Here is an 18,217-nt window from a genome sequence, read left to right as displayed (position 1 = left end):
GGATGATTGATTTCTGTGAAAGCAATTGTATGAACATCTGCATGTGAGTGAGTGTGCGAAAGGTTACCTGATTTTGCTTTTTTGTTGCCCCAACCCCCCTTTCCACTTCAGCAACTCCTTGAGAACTTATTTAAATTCAGGTGATGTGCCTGGATCAAGGCTTTTTTTGTTTTGTTTTGTTTTTTTGTAACTTACCCTTGTGATCAGGGTTTAATCCATCCAATGCACTTCCTCCTTTCCCTGTCTGTGACCGTTGTCAGTATCCACTCAGTTTATTCGGGTGTGTGCAGAGTGTACGTGGATATATTTTGTTAGTTTCCTTGTGGGCAGGGGTGTAACAATCGGGGCTTCAAGGGATGCAGTGGGAACTTTTTTTAAAGGTAACAATAACAACAAGATTTCTATAGCGCTTTTCTCCCATAGGACTCAAAGCGCTTAGGCTCTCTCAGATTCAGTAATTGGTACTAGGATAAAGTATTAACACAACAAAAATTATATTTCTGCAAAGGCCAAACTGAACAGGTGGATTTTCAGTCTGGATTTAAACACATCCAGAGATGGAGCTGTCCTGATCTGCTGAGGTAAGGAGTTCCATAATGTGGGAGCAGCATGACAGAAGGCTCTGGGACCAAAAGTTTCCAGGTGGACTCTGGGTATGACTAGATTATTAGAACCTGTGGATCTGAGATTGCAGGGATTGCTACGCAGCTGCAACATTTCTTTCATGTATCCAGGGTCCAGATTATGTAGTGATTTAAATGTCAGTAGGCCGATCTTGAATTGGATCCTCCACTTTATAGGTAGCCAGTGAAGGTAGTGCAGGACTGGTGTTATGTGGTAGGGACGGGGTTGGTTGGTTGGTTGGTTGGTTGGTTGGTTAACAGTCTGGCCGCAGTATTCTGTATCAGTTGTAGGTGATACAAGTCCTTTTTTGGAAGGCTGGTGTAGAGAGCATATCAGTAGTCCAGTCGGGATGTAATGAAGGCATGAACTAAGGTTGGCAGATCTTCTGGGGGGATGAGGTGCTTGATTTTTGCAATGTTCTTCTGGACTGGCATTGTTAAGAAGAAAATAAATATGGCAGCCTCCATATCCCTCTCACCTCGGGTTCCCTTTAAAATCCGAGGTTGAAGTCACCCACAGTAGTCTCTGAGATCTCGCGGCATGGGTACAGGTGAGTAATCCATGCGAATGGCGTTTAGTGTTGAATGGCGTTAACGACCATCAAGGCAGATTGGATGTTTAAGATCCATGACAACTTTGTGCAAAGTGCAGCGATTGCTTGACTCTTCGTTCATGCCCATCACATGACTTTGCGCATACCTACCGATACATACCTGCCAGGAGGACGGATTGGGGAACGGTCGTCGTCATGGGACGTCGCTGTGATCCATCTTCCTTTGTCGCAAGTTGAGTATTGCGCTTTAGAGGGTGAGCTATAAATTGCAAGGAAAATTACCCCCCACTGTAACGATTGGCCATGCAGATCGTGGTCGTGACTGGAACCAGACTGGCAGATCCACGATCTCTGCATGGCAATCGTTTTGGTTTAACAAACAGGAAGATCACAATGGAAATACTGACGTCTGCACAACAGAGTAGAATGATAAATGTGTTTTATTTACAATAATGCAAGTGAACAAATGCAGATCACCATACACATACAATATACAATCAAACAATGCGTGGTGCACCACAAATACCAGAACCCTGACTATCTAACTATCTATACAAATATATACAGCAACACACACAATATGAGAGTATATACAATAATACCATATATACAGACACGTCTCAGCAGAATCAGCACACGGAAGAATAGTCGTACAAGCCAAGATCAATAACCAGAGAATACAAGGTACAAGGGCAGAAGACAGAGAATAGTCAGACTAGCAAGGATCAAATACCAGGAGTACAGAATATCAGAGCAGGGTTCAGGAGCACAGGACTGGATGGCCAGAGTCACAACTGCAGCGAGCAGACAAACGGAATGACCTAGCAATGTGCTGCTAGGAAGTCCGGCCTTAAATAAGCAGCACATTGCTCAGGTGACTGGCCAGAATCTCCCACAGTTCCATCTGCTGGTGAGCCGAGGAATTGCCCCGCTCCCAGCAATATGAGAGCCATCTGCTGGTAGACAGCGGAAGTCCACCTCAGTGCTGCCACCAGCAGGATGACACAGGCACAGATCCTCACAGTACCCCCCTCTTTAGGAGCGGGCTCCGAACGCTCCATACGATCTCCAGAGTTAGCCCCACCTGGGTCCCAATAGAAAAACCGAGGCTGGGTGGGCAGGGAGGGAGAGAAATCGAAAAACTTCTGGAACCCATCAGGATCAAGAAGAGCCAGAGCAGACTTGAGATCCGCAGGAACACCGTACTTAGAAGCAACAACTGGAACCGTGGACTTGGAAGCAACAACTGGAACCGTGGACTTGGAAGCAACAACTGGAACCGTGGACTTGGAAGCAACAACTGGAACCGTGGACTTGGAAGCAACAACTGGAACCGAAGACTTGGAAGCAACAACTGGAACCGAAGACTTGGAAGCAACAACTGGAACCGAAGACTTGGAAGCAACAACTGGAACCGAAGACTTGGAAGCAACAACTGGAACCGAAGACTTGGAAGCAACAACTGGAACCGAAGACTTGGAAGCAACAACTGGAACCGAAGACTTGGAAGCAACAACTGGAACCGAAGACTTGGAAGCAACAACTGGAACCGAAGACTTGGAAGCAACAACTGGAACCGAAGACTTGGAAGCAACAACTGGAACCGAAGACTTGGAAGCAACAACTGGAACCGAAGATTTGGAAGCAACAACTGGTACCGAAGACTTGGAAGCAACAACTGGAACCACAGACTGGATACCCTCAGAAGCGGCAGCAGACTGGATACCCTCAGAAGCGGCAGCAGACTGGATACCCTCAGAAGCGGCAGCAGACTGGATACCCTCAGAAGCGGCAGCAGACTGGATACCCTCAGAAGCGGCAGCAGACTGGATACCCTCAGAAGCGGCAGCAGACTGGATACCCTCAGAAGCGGCAGCAGACTGGATACCCTCAGAAGCGGCAGCAGACTGGATACCCTCAGAAGCGGCAGCAGACTGGATACCCTCAGAAGCGGCAGCAGACTGGATACCCTCAGAAGCGGCAGCAGACTGGATACCCTCAGAAGCGGCAGCAGACTGGATACCCTCAGAAGCGGCAGCAGACTGGATACCCTCAGAAGCGGCAGCAGACTGGATACCCTCAGAAGCGGCAGCAGACTGGATACCCTCAGAAGCGGCAGCAGACTGGATATCCTCAGAAGCGGCAGCAGACTGGATACCCTCAGAAGCGGCAGCAGACTGGATATCTTCAGGAGCGGCAGCAGACTCACCAACCTTGGAAGCAGCAGCAAAGTCACCAGACTTGGAAGCAACAGCAGAGTCGCCAGACTTGGAAACAACAGCAGAGTCCTGTGACATCTGAGCAGTTAACTGGAAAGCTTCAGGTAGTGCTGCAGGCAGATTAGCAACAGACTGAATAGTCTCGGGCAGGGCAGCAACAGGCTGGATTGTAAACTGGGTGCCCTCAAGTAGTCCAGCAGACCAGGCACTACCAGGAGAAGCAAGAACAGTAGCAGGCCGGGCACCATCAGGAACATCAGTCTGAGCACCATTAGGAGCAGGATCATCAGCAGACTTGGCACCTACAGGAACAGCAGCAACAAAAGTCTGTGAAGGCTGGGCAGCAGCTTGCATAACCTCAGGCAAAACAGAAGACGGGATAACTTTAGGCAAGTTAACAGGTTGGGATGCTTCAGACAGGACAGCAGGCTCAGTAGTTTCAGACAGGACAGCAGCCTGTGTAACCTCATAGATCTGGACCTTTGGTTGAGCTCTTGGCTGGACCGTTGGCTGAGCGCTTGGCTGGACCGTTGGCTGAGCGCTTGGCTGGACCGTTGGCTGAGCGCTTGGCTGGACCGTTGGCTGAGCGCTTGGCTGGACCGTTGGCTGAGCGCTTGGCTGGACCGTTGGCTGAGATCCCGATACAGTTTGTGCGGACTGGCACTGAAACGGTGTGATCTGAGTCTGTGCGGACTGGGAGCAAAGTTCCGCAGGCAAAGAGCAAAGTTCCGCAGGCAAAGAGCAAAGTTCCGCGGGCTGGATGCAACACTCTGCGGGCTGGATGCAACACTCTGCGGGCTGGATGCAACACTCTGCGGGCTGGATGCAACACTCTGCGGGCCTGGCAGGCTGACCCACTGTCAGCAAACCTAGTCCATGAAAGAGTCCACAAAGAAAGGCGAAGGACTGCTCAGGACAGACTGGAGATTGCTGAGGACACAAATCACCTGGAGTCTGCATGGACATGGTTGAAGTCTGCACGGATCGGGGTGAAGTCTGCACGGTGCTGGATGAAGTTTGTATGGAGCTGCATGGAGTCTGCACCGACCTGCATGGAGTCTGCACCGACTTGGATGGAGTCTGCACCGACTTGGATGGAGTCTGCACCGACTTGGATGGAGTCTGCACCGACTTGGATGGAGTCTGCACCGACTTGGATGGAGTCTGCACCGACTTGGATGGAGTCTGCACCGACTTGGATGGAGTCTGCACCGACTTGGATGGAGTCTGCACCGACTTGGATGGAGTCTGCACCGACTTGGATGGAGTCTGCACCGACTTGGATGGAGTCTGCACCGACTTGGATGGAGTCTGCACCGACTTGGATGGAGTCTGCACCGACTTGGATGGAGTCTGCACCGACTTGGATGGAGTCTGTACCGACTTGGATGGAGTCTGTACCGACTTGGATGGAGTCTGCACACGACTGGAATCAGCTGGAGGCTGCACACGACTGGAATCGGCTGGAGGCTGCACACGACTGGAATCGGCTGGAGGCTGCACACGACTGGAATCGGCTGGAGGCTGCACACGACTGGAATCGGCTGGAGGCTGCACACGACTGGAATCGGCTGGAGGCTGCACACGACTGGAATCGGCTGGAGGCTGCACACGACTGGAATCGGCTGGAGGCTGCACACGACTGGAATCGGCTGGAGGCTGCACACGCTGAATGGAGTTGGTAGGAAAGAATTTCTTTTTCTTTTTGGATGATGACTTGTTTTCTAATGATTTTTGCCAGGACCAAGGTGTGGTTCTGACTGCAGTTTGCAATGGAGTTTGTACAGATAACTGACATGCAGGTTGTGAACTCTGGACATAAGGGTTATCAGAGAGAGGGTGAGATTGAAATTTAGAGGAAAGAATTTCTTGCCAGATGGCAATCAAAGCAGAGGCAGATTCATTCTCACACAAGGCATTAACCATCAGAGATCTTACTCCACAGATACAATTCCTAATAAACTCCTCATTTTGTTGCGAATAGAATGACATAAACTGTTCCCTATCATTCTTCAAATAGCCATAATAAGCATTGATCTCTTCTGCAGTAAAATCAAAACTGACTCGATTGCTGCAATCTCTCCACTCATTTGATTCCTCAATCACATGCATGCATGCATCTGCATCAAATGACAAGATTTCCTCCCAAACTTGGATCAGGGCAGAGGCGGCTTTCTGCGGACACAATTTGTAACCACTCATCCTTTTCACAGCATGCACATATTTCAGCAGACAAGAACTTTCCATTTTAGAATAGTGGTTTACAAAACTTTTCCTATCCTTCTTTAAATGATCAATTAGATAGTTAATATCTGCTGCACAAAAGACAGGCTCTAAACGAGATTGGTTCCTAACTGGCAGAGAATTTATTTGTCTATTAATAGAACTTGACTGAACTACATCAGAAACAGAATCAAGACTGGACTGGATAGTAACAGACAAAGAACCAGTTTGTATTTTATTCTTTGCTGTCACAGAACAAGGTTTGCATTGGGAAATTAACATCTCTTCCCAGGCAGACATTAACAAGGAGGTTTTTTCAAATTTGCATACTCTTAAATCAATCAATGATTGAAGGGATTGGACACAAGCTTGCATAATATTTTTGTCTTTCTTGGAGTAGAACTGAAAGAAAGATTCCCTGTCGTTTTTCAAAATGGACGTCAAAACGGTAACATCAGATGGGCTAAATGGAGGATCAAGAAAATTATCCTTGGATAATTTACTTTTCAGCAACCATTGAAGGACTTGCAGCAAGTCCTGCACCTCTTCTGCAGACAAGATTTTCTGATTAACATAGTTTTGCACTAACTCCAATAACTGCTGAAGCTGCTTTCTGGAGTAAGCTGCAAAATACATGAAGGAATAACTTTTGCTATCCTCAGCGAGCAAGACATAGTAGTACACATCATCAAAACTCCAACTCTTTGTACAGATAGATGAATCTGCAGTATTTCTGTGATCAATATATGGGTAGGCTAGGTCATTCTGTAACGATTGGCCATGCAGATCGTGGTCGTGACTGGAACCAGACTGGCAGATCCACGATCTCTGCATGGCAATCGTTTTGGTTTAACAAACAGGAAGATCACAATGGAAATACTGACGTCTGCACAACAGAGTAGAATGATAAATGTGTTTTATTTACAATAATGCAAGTGAACAAATGCAGATCACCATACACATACAATATACAATCAAACAATGCGTGGTGCACCACAAATACCAGAACCCTGACTATCTAACTATCTATACAAATATATACAGCAACACACACAATATGAGAGTATATACAATAATACCATATATACAGACACGTCTCAGCAGAATCAGCACACGGAAGAATAGTCGTACAAGCCAAGATCAATAACCAGAGAATACAAGGTACAAGGGCAGAAGACAGAGAATAGTCAGACTAGCAAGGATCAAATACCAGGAGTACAGAATATCAGAGCAGGGTTCAGGAGCACAGGACTGGATGGCCAGAGTCACAACTGCAGCGAGCAGACAAACGGAATGACCTAGCAATGTGCTGCTAGGAAGTCCGGCCTTAAATAAGCAGCACATTGCTCAGGTGACTGGCCAGAATCTCCCACAGTTCCATCTGCTGGTGAGCCGAGGAATTGCCCCGCTCCCAGCAATATGAGAGCCATCTGCTGGTAGACAGCGGAAGTCCACCTCAGTGCTGCCACCAGCAGGATGACACAGGCACAGATCCTCACACCCACAAGTCGAGACTCCAGCTGAGGAATGTTATCGGACAGTACAGCACCTTAACCTCAGAGGAAGCAGCTGATCCATTTAAGCAATTACATAGTGATTTGCTAGCCCCAACCTCTGCTTCCAGGATAGTGCTGATTTCCATGCTAGGGTAATTTTTGCTTAGAATTGCACTCAGAATTGCTTATAGAGATCTTTCCAATCTGTTAAACCCCTGTGATGTAAACACATACTTATTGCCCTCAGTGAGAAAAGTGAAGGAAGAGCTTATTCACACATGTTCCACGTTTGTTGGGTCAGCCAAACACTCCCAGCAGATTTGAAAACAGACATGTCTTGCTGTCCATAATTCTTAATAAAATGTACCCATGCATGGGTGTCCACGTTCCCAGAATAATCATTATAGTGTATTATCTTGTAATAAAAATATCACTGGCTGATTATATATCACATAGCTTATTATGCCATGATTTGTTTTTTATATTTTTTGAATTGATTTTTTTCTCTCTTTGGATGAGTCTGCAGAATTCATTTAAATGACTCTTGTAAACTTACGTGAATGCCATATGGATGATGTGACAATGATTATGCCAAGCTTTGTTCAGCCATTGATTTATCTGGCCAGGCAGAGGAGTATTTTGGCTCCACTGGGCTTGTTCAAGCAGGTGCTGAACCAGCATGGAATCTGATAACAGTACTTTGATTGGGCTAGGTAATTCTATACAGAACACTATTTACCAGAGGCCCTGGAGCATTTGGAAGCAATGTGTCAATTATAAACAGCAGGATTTGAACGCAATCTGTTCTGCTCGTAATGATGTTATCTTGGTTCTAAATTTGCCTACATCTCATCAGTGTGTCAATATTTTGCACAATGAGCTATTCCTTGTGCTGTGAGCATGGCGACAGCACTTGTTTACATTTCCAGACCACTCTGCATGGTTACAAATGTATGTCCAAAATAGAGCGTCTCCTTAAGTTGGCCTTTTAACAGATTAAAAAATATGTTAATTAAAGTCCCATATGTGCTTACTGATTTTTATATATATTAGCAAAAATGTATCTGTTTGTGCACAGGTGGCATATCATAAAGGTACTTACTGATGATACATTGTTTTTATTTAATATTACCATTTCTGAGTAATATTAGGTTTGGAGAGAATTAGAGAGGGTTGAGAGAAAAAAAAGTGGTAGAGAAACCGAGATGGAAAAGACAGTGAGAGACTGAAGATGGTAGACAGAGGTGAGGGAGAAAGAAAACAAGAGTAAACCAGGGAAGAAGTGATGGAGAGGGAAATAGTTGGGTGTGAGTGCTGAGAGACAAAGTTGCCAAGAGAGAAGTACAGAACTCCTGACTACAAAATTCCAATCAGCACACCTGACTTCAGACTTTTCACTGTCTCCTGCCACTGCTGCGTGCATGGCGACAAACTTCTCATAAGCCCTTTCTCAAGGCTCCAGAGATCCACAAGCGCCTGCCCTCTGCAAATGCAGAGCTCCAAATGTCCCATCAGCTTCTGCCTCCGCCATACACCAAGCTCTAGAATTTCCACCAGTTCCTTTCTCTACCGTACAGATGTCCCACCTGCTCCTGCCTCTGCTGCATTATTTGTTCCAGGCTTTATTCCCACATGGCCTATCACAACACTGATTAACAGTAGGTGCAGGTATTTAAGCCACTTGGCTATGGGAAGTTAGTCTTGGTCCACCAGAATGCTGCCCACTTGTGTCACCTCCTGGCTATCAACGCCTTTGAGACCTGGTCATCCCATAATTATGGAATAGGAAACTGTAAGCAAACTCCTGTCAATACCAGAAACAAATCATGTATTCATTTTGTAGATTTAATGTTGATTGCGTACACTTTCAGAAAAATTATGGCAGGCAATGCACTTCTCCGCACTGCTAGCCATTACCCCCCAACCCCAGGGGAACCCTATCAGAGAATTCCAATGACTGCATAGAAATTGCTTGACAGATGTACTTTGCTTGATACACTCTTGAGAAATGTATCAGAGAGTTCAGAACCGTAAATGTCCCCTTATGGTATTACCGTATGCATTGAGGAGGGCTTGGATCTTGGAGAGAAAGACATTACTGTTACATGGACATAGCTACATGGAGACATTTGAGTCATTGAGACGTTCACAGCATTCAAATTTGTAAAGAAATAATGACATGTTTTGTCTTATAACATGGATTGGCATTCACTGGAAATAACTTGGAGATGTACTTAAGCTGTATGTCTAGCTAAATTATTATTTTTCCACCTAAATCATCAGGTATAGACTTTCTCACTAAAATTAAAGTAAACCTGAAAAGCCCTAAAGCCCTTTGTGTACACCCAATAATGTGCCCTTCCCTTTATGGACGCAGGCAGGCCTCAGTGCCAAATAACACAATAGATCACTGTCATGGCATCTATCAGAGAGAAGGGCACCCTATGTCATGATCTCCCACACTCCTCTGTCCACTTAGCAAGAAGAATAGTCCAAGGCCATTTTCATGAGGCGGTGGGGCAAAGACCAGTGGATGTGTAACTACAGAACACAGGTATGGTTCCCCCTCCTAAAAATGTGGCCACATCATTATATCTTTTATTTAAAGTAAACCTGAGACTACGGAAAGTAAACGTTTTATACATACCTGGGGCTTCCTCCAGCCCCCTTTGAACAGATTACTCTCATGCCTGCCTCCAAAGTCTCCTGAATCCTCCAGTAGCAGCCCCGTTCTTTGCAACAGTCGGGCGTACTAGGCATGCACAGCCGGTCATGTGCGTCTGCCCTGCCGCGCTCCCATTTGAATAGAGAGGGAAGCCTCAACAGGATCCTGAGGCTTCCCTCTCTTTAAGTAAGTATCTGATTTTTTGTTCCCGAGCTTCAGCTCGGTACACTTTAACTAATCCTTCACTGATATTATATACAGTACCGTACAATTCTCTGTGCACAATAAGTAGAAGCTATGAAATAGGAAGAGAAGATGACCCTGCCCAATCGAGGTTACATTCTACCTATAGCTCTAGAGAATTCTGCAGTAGAAGGAAGGCAGCGGTATGAACAGTGAACTGTAACCTCAACCCAATAAGTCGCCAAGAATCCTGACATTATTGTTAGTGATAATTATTTATACTGGCAATATAAGAGATGACAGTGCATGAAAGGTCATATCATTTACTGTAGCTTTCTGGTACAAAAAAAATACAATTTAGTTCTGAATAAAGCGGATTCAATTGTAATTAGTTTGTTTTTCCAACATTTTAGTATGCAAGATTATCATTACAATTCCATCAATACGATGCACACAAATAATCTCTGGTAAATAATCATGACTTGAAATGTATATGTTTATGTGAAGTTTCTACATTCATGCATAAAACAGCCAAGTTTAACTCACTAATAGAATATAAATAAAATTATTCAACATTTAACGACAGACACAGTTGAAATAAAGTACAAACAAACAGTTGTTAATTTTAAAAATGCATTTCATCCATCTGTTTCTGACAGTTGCATACTCAATAAGGTTATTTTCAACAACATACAAATTAGGTGCAGACACTCAATCTTGTTTATATTCATTTGGAATTTCAGGTCTGACTGATGCTGAGTGATAGATTTTATGCTGTTGTTTTTTGAACTCCCCTCCCCACCACCACCTCATTCCATCTTTTGGTAGGAATTGCTAAGCTTAATTTGTTTGTGCCGTTCCCTTGTGTTTTTGTTTTTAGATGTCTGATTTTTTTCTTTATTAATAGCAAAAGCTTTTTTAAAATGATTTTTTAAGAATAGATAAAGTGAAGTATGTAAATTGATCCATTCAATTTTTGTTATAGAATAATCAAGCTTAACCACTTTCCCCACCACTACAGTATATCTACGTCAGCTGTGGCACCCTCCAAGCCACAGCCACGTAGATATACTGACCTTCTTGCAGCCCTGCTGTGCAGGAACAGGTGCGCTTTAGAGCGCACCCCCTGGCACTGTCAGCTGCCTTACTAATTGGCAAAAGGGAACATGTTCCCTTGTAGCCAATTAGTGACACCCCCGCAGATGAACGATTATCGCTGTAGCAAACAGCGTGATCATTCATCTTTCCCCCTCCGTGCTCGGATCGTAAAAAAAATGCCCCTGCAAGACTAATATCTCACCTTACCTGGTTCCTGCAATTATCCTGCAGCTCCAGCCTCCATTCACCGCTCTTCACTCAGCCCTGTGACGCTGAATATCCGGGTCCCGGCTTGATGACGTCATCAAGCCGGGACCCGGATGTTCGGCATCAGAGGGCTGAGTGCCCCGCAGACAATGGAGCCTGGAGCTGCAGGATGATCGCAGGAACCAGGTAAGGTGAGATATTCATCTTGCAGGGGCATTTTTTTTTACCATCTGGCCACAAGGGGGGCATAGTGATAAGGGGGGGGGGCACATCAGGCTGCCCATAATAGAGGGTGGGGGCTCAAAATCTGAAGGGGGGGGTTTGAAATTATTATTGGGGCCCATCAGGGTAACGGGGTGGGGGATTTCATAATGGGGGGCACATCTGATGGTCCTGAGGGACATAACTGAATGCTGGGGGCACATATGCCAATAATGGGGCGGGGGCGCTAATCCTGGGGGCACATCTGGCTATAATAGGGAACACTGATCCTGGGGACACATCTGGCTATAATGAGGGGTGCTTTATTGGGGTACGCAGCCTTATATATATATGTGGGGGGTAGCAAATGCGGGGACATATCTGGCTATAATGGAGGCTGATATTGGGGGGCACATCTGGCTATACTGGGGGGGGGGGGTCTGATACTGGGCACACATCTGGCTATCTATCCTTGGGGGACTTAATACTGATGACATGTCTTTTACCTACTGTAGCACTTTTTATTTTTTACTAGAATTGAAGAAAACCTGAGAAATAATGCAATTTTAACGTTTTCCCCTCTTTTTTCCCTCTAAAATGCGCAGAAAAAAAAAATTCTCGGGACAAAATATCCCCCAATGAAAGTCTAGTTTATCCTGAAAAAAACGATATGTAGATCATTTACGTGTCGTGAGTAGGGATAAAGTTATTGCTGATTGAATTGGGACATAGCTAAAACGTCAAAACTGCTCTGGTCAATAAGGGGAAAACAAGGTCTGGATGCGAAGTGGCTAAAGGACAACTAAAACGAGAGGGATATGGAGGCTGCCATATTTGTTTCCTTTTAAGCAATACCAGTTGCCTGGTTATCATGTGCTGATCCTCTGCCTCTAATACTTTTAGCCATAACCCTGAACAAGCATGCAGCAGATCAGGTGTTGCTAGGCAACTGGTATTGTTTCAGGAAATACATATGGCAGCCTCCATATTCTTCTCACTTCAGTTGTCCTTAAAGGGGAACTGAAGAGAGAGGTATATGGAGACTGTGATGTTTATTTCCTTTTAGACAATACCAGTTGCCTGGCAGCCCTGCTGATCCTCTGCCTCTAATACTATTAGCCATAGCCCCTGAACAAGCATGCAGCAGATCAGGTGTTTCAGTGGTTCAGACTTATAAGTCTGATCTGACAAGACTAGCTGCATGCTTGTTTCTGGTTTTAATCAGATACTACTGCAGAGAAATAGACCAGCAGGGCTGCCAGGCAACTGGTATTGATTAAAAGGAAATAAACATGACAGCCTCCATATACCTCTCTCTTCAGTTCCCCTTTAAAATAAAACAGTCAAGTCTAGCACACATAAAATAAAGGTTTAAGTTTACTTTACTATAAGTCTTAGGCCAGGTTCAAAGTAGCCATTACGTTCACTGTAGAAGGAGGAATGCAATGGAACTGGAAAGTCGTGCCACACACTATTCGCGTGTTGGGTCACATACAGCGAAGCATACAGGCAATGTGAAGTGTGCTTTACTGTCACTGTTAATGCACAGATTATGTAGTCCGTATAACACAGCGGATGCTGCACACCATTAAACTGCACTGCATCAGCTGCACTGTGAAAATTGCATAGGTGGTGTATTCCAATGTGATGGTCCATGTAACAGTGCAGCCGTTAAGTTGCATGCAATGTCCCACTTTGAATGTAGCCTTAAAGAGGAACTTTAACCATGGATTAACCTTCATCCCAATCAATAGCTGATACCCCCTTCACATGAGAAATATTTACCTTTTCTCAAATAGATCATCAGGGAGGTCTGTGTGGATGATATTGTGGTGAAACCCCTCCTACAGTGTGATGTCATGATCATGGTCCTGACAGTTTACTGAGTAATTTCATCGCATTCTGAGAAATAACGTCTTATTCCAACTGGCAAGCAAGCCATATCTCCCTCTGTGGAATGTTGGTTTACTGAGAGTCCTATGCACAGACATCACCTGGCAGGACTAAAGATGTTACCACCCTTGATACATTTCAGAATGTATATAAGGGAGAGGAATGATTTTACAATAGGAAAATTCTGAGTAAATTATCTATAAATGAATATTTTAAACAAATAAGATCATATTTTTCTTTGCAGAATTGATCTATCTAGGTCACCTCATACTGAAGTGGTTTGAGTCCTTTCAAGAATGAAAATTCAGTTTAAGAACAAATGCCATTATTGCAATCCTGGATAACTTTGGTAAGTTTACAGTTTTTACCTCTTAATTCATATAATGCTCATGCAGTTTTAAGTATAGAGGTGGAACTAATGTTTTATGCATCCAGTATAAAAGCTATCACAGTACATTGACAAATATACATAAATCACAGCCATTGTCTTAAAGATGGCGTTAAGGTGCATACACACCTGTGATGTATGTCACCCATCGAAGATCGGGACCCAATCCTCTTGGGTGACATTGCTGGAGTGGCCAGTACAGACGCATGTCAGCTTTGTAGCTAACAACAAGTTCTATTGCTCTGTGGGGGGGGGGGGGGGGGGTGATGGAGTAGTTTCGGGGCAGCACATGCATGACATCATACGCCAAGCAGGGGAGGGGCGGGATCAAAGTCACCACCCGCGAGTTGGGCAAGCTAATCCACTCCGCACATTGTTCACGGGTCAGGGGCTGCCGTACTCATTATTGATTATCGGCTGAGGAGGTTGTTATCGGCTGCCTCAGACGACTTTAGTCAAGCGTGTGTATGAGCCTTTAGTGACTGACAGTTAAGGTAGAGTTAAGAGTTTGATGAATATGAAGATATTGACAATTGTGGCATCCCCAGAACCTTAGGTGCCCTTCACAATGCAAGGTACCATCTTGGGGTGACCAGAGTAAAAAATATTTTGTAGATCTTCAAGTGTTTTCAATTGTCACAAGACAATTTCATCTTGTGCAAGTAAATGCCAGGGCTTTTCCACAGCATGTTTCATTTGCTTGTGTGTGGCAAAAGGAAATGAAAACATGCAGGCTCGGATTTACCTCACAGGAGCCTATAGGCACAGGTGTCCTGGCGCCTTAGATTTCATGCTCCATGAACATACAGACCCCCGCCAAACCGCACTGTAAGTCTACTAGCTGGCCCAGCTGTCACTTCTCCCTTACTTCTTTTCCCATCACAGGTAGCTACAGGTGCCCCTTAGTAATAGGTAGCAAGAAGTAACCTCAATATTAAGTAGCTAGAGGTGCCCCTGACTGAACGGAGCTGTTGTCAGTGGTATGCAGAGAGCAGGGTGAGTAACCCCTCATCTACACTCTCATCAGGACTCTGCATAGGGAAGGAGTTAGGGAGGCGCTCGGGGAGGGGAGTGAGCCGCCCTTCAATCATCAAGCGCCTTATGGTAAATCCGGCCCTGATAACATGGCAGAAAGAATTGTCAAGATTCTTTGCACGTTGATTGTTAGAACAGACTCTATTGTAATGTTTTCAAATGAATAAATTATTTAAATATATAATTTCCTGTTTGCTTTGCAATGTTCAATAATATTGAGCTATAGGATCTGTATATTGTTCTTTTAAATTGGAAATCAAGCCTCTAAACAGTTCCATCATCGTATATGTTTATCAGCTCAAGCATTATGCCGTGAGCTGGCTCATCCACTGGGAGAAAAAACCCTCCTCATATAAACTAACTTTTGGGCCACACAGCACAGCTATGAGTTAGTCCATGCTTCTGGCTCATTTGAGGATTATAAAATAATAAATTAACTTTAACATGCAACATGGATACGAGAAACTATTTGGACAAAGCTAACAGCCCCATACAAATTTTCAAGATGATATTTGTTTAGTTGTCTTAGTAATCAAGTACAGACCCAGTCAGATCTATAACTTGGTCCATTCTATATTAGATCTCTGAGTTTATAAATCTCAGAAAATATATGTTGTTTTATGAATAATTATTTCCTGAAAGGCTTCAGTGGGGAATTACCAGTACTTGCCATTGAGTTATTGAACACTGTATATTTGCAGTACATGTCAAACAGGGACACCTTTAAAGTGAACCTAAATAAAAAAATAAAAAAAAAAGAATTTAACTTAAAGAGTAACTGTCAGGCTGCAGAAGCTAATTTAAACCTCTATTCTCCTGTGTTAAACAGTTTAGAAGGAAGCCCAAAAGCCATTAGTGAAGATAAAAATCTCAGTTACCTTTGATGTGTGCTTATCAGCAAGTCTGTTATAGACCCATAAGGACGCAAGCCGCATACTAAACTGCAAAGCATTCTGGGGGCCTCCCCTCGGCTGCTAATGAGACGTTACAGAAGCTTGTAATCAGTCCAGCGTGTAGCACTGATAAATCTCGGGGCAGAGTACTCTGCAGGAGTCAGCTATTGTTCCTAGCCACATGGCTCATTAATATTCACTGCACACTGTGTTGTTCAAGTAGGAGCTTATCTGTGATCAGGAAGCAGGCAGGACATGACAACACATTTGACAGAAAAACATGGAGCCTGCCATGAGCTGTCAGGAGCATCTATCTCTGCATATACTATATACAAATTCTGTGAAATCCAAACGTGGACAGTGAAATGCATATGTAATGTAAGTACAGCCAATCTTTAGCTACTGATATATGTGTTTATTTTCTCTGAGACCTTATACCTAACAGCTCCTCTTTAACTGTGGCTTCTACCATACTCCTGCAACTGCCCTGTGCCTTGGCCATCACTGTGCCATCCTCCAGTCTCTCCCAGCGCCTCTCTTTAATTTGGATGTACATAGAAATCTCTGCTGCGCATGCGCAGAATGCATATGGCAACGGGACATCGTGGACACATGCTGCTGCGCATGTGCAGTGGCCATGAACTCCCCAAATTGCAAAGGTGAAAGAGGGCACTGGAGGATTGCTGGATTGTTCAGGAAAGAAGGTATTGCTTGCCCATTGTTACAATTTATATTGCATCAGGAAAGTTTGTGCAGCAATATCACAATTACCAATTGGATTAGATGATTTAAAAGTTTCCTCAAAGAACTGGATGCTACTTGTGGGGATTTTCTTCTGCATACATACATTTGGTTGCATAGTGCAGGGAAGTGCCTAGAGATATTATTATTTTTTTCACTTAGAAAATAAACATACCTGTACTGCAAATTAAATGTGAGCATGTATTACCTGAAATCCTGATTAATGTCAGCTTTCTAATCTCCCTTGCAATTGTTTTCACTGACTTTAAATTTACAAGGAAGAGATTAGGATAGGAGTCTGCTATATAGCCATGTTTTTCTGCATTAAGGAACAAACTCAACTTGTTGAAGATTATTTGACACAAAATAACTTAACTTATTTTGGAAGATGCAAATGATCTCTTTGATGTGTCTGATAGCTAAACACCTCCAGATCCACTGGAAGAATGCAATGATGTGTCAGCTTGTTAATATTACAGAGCCAATTTAAGCCAACATGTATACAGACTGTTTCGGATAGGTTGATCCTCATTTTCTGACAACGCCTTTATAAAACATAGAGCCAGTATCCCTGACACAGATTAGTAAAACTTTATACATTAATGGCTTACCACAATCAGCATCCCTGTGCACTTTGATTAACTTGTGGCACAACTGTTGCATCCCCAACCTCACATTAATGATACCAGTATTACAGATATCATCACTATATCAGCTTTCAAACATAGTGGTTGTAAGCTTTGCAGTCTTGTAAACTGTTGCTTTGAGAGCACTTTAATGTCACTGGCCCATCATCATGTAGGTTCATGGTAATGTTGTGCACCACACCCATGAACTAACCTAGATAAATGAGAACCTTCGCTACTTAATGACTGCTTTTGCTATTAAAGTCTTTAATTTAGGCGTTTTGTTAAATATGTTTATTTTACAATAGTAGATCAATGATCTTCCATCCTGGGAGAAATTCCCCATAAAATATCTACTGTATATAATGAGTTATGCACTGACAATGCCAATAAAATTATCCCGTAGAGTTTACTTACTAAATAATACTGAAAAGTAACGTAGGATACTACGGTATAGCCGTATCTCAAAGTACATGACGTACTCACCTAGACTATAATTTTGTTTAAAGGTTAAGAAACTTGTAAAGCTGACATCCAATGTTAAAAGACAGTTCTATATTTGTTAACTGCCAACAATGATATGTAATTAGTTTTGTTTTAAATAAATTACATTTTAATAAAATATTTTGCAACCAATTTTCCTTGCCTGTGTGAAAAGTGAACGCAGTTGAGCCTATTTATAAAGAGTCAGAAAAGGCTGTTCACTAGAAAATTGTCTTTATTTCTTCCAAATAACTGCACTTTTCAGATCACAAGAGTTATATTGATTTACCTTACAGTTCTGCTATTGAGTTCTGATTGCCATATTTATTTATTGGCGATAAGTCTGCTGGTCCCCATATACTGTAGATCACCAGATAGCATGTTCCATTTTTAATGCAGTGAGTGGTATAAGCAAGCCTGTGGCATACGTACAGCAGTTCTATGTGTTTCAAACATCACGCTTGCCATTACTACTTTAGGAAGTGGCAGTACTCAGTCACAATGAAATGCGATGGGCTGCTTTTAAAAACAGGTGTGCCATTTAAACTATTTTTTATCATGTGGATTTTTTTTATTTTTTTTAATCCTTCATGGCAGATAAATGACCTCTTTTTATCTATTTACATTCTTGGGAGTGGAGATCTGGGGGCCGCTTCTTAATTAAAGGTGCTTCCAGTTTAAAGTGAAAG

At 43.5% G+C, this 18,217-nt stretch overlaps 1 protein-coding gene across 2 annotated transcripts in view; it reads left to right on the top strand.

Annotated features, from left to right (window-relative positions):
- Positions 1 to 18,217, top strand: part of RELN (reelin) — a 736,759-nt gene that overhangs the window by 62,173 nt on the left and 656,369 nt on the right. For both annotated transcript variants that reach the window (XM_068276232.1, XM_068276233.1), the window contains exon 2: positions 13,607 to 13,711. The gene's annotated coding sequence lies outside the window, so the exon portion shown is untranslated. The remainder of the gene's footprint in view (positions 1 to 13,606; positions 13,712 to 18,217) is intronic.

The sequence above is a fragment of the Hyperolius riggenbachi genome, chromosome 3 (assembly GCF_040937935.1).
Source record: "Hyperolius riggenbachi isolate aHypRig1 chromosome 3, aHypRig1.pri, whole genome shotgun sequence".
NCBI classification, from domain to species: Eukaryota; Metazoa; Chordata; class Amphibia; order Anura; family Hyperoliidae; genus Hyperolius; species Hyperolius riggenbachi.
The sequence above is the reverse complement of the archived record's forward strand: the minus strand, read 5'-3'. Positions and strand labels throughout refer to the sequence as shown.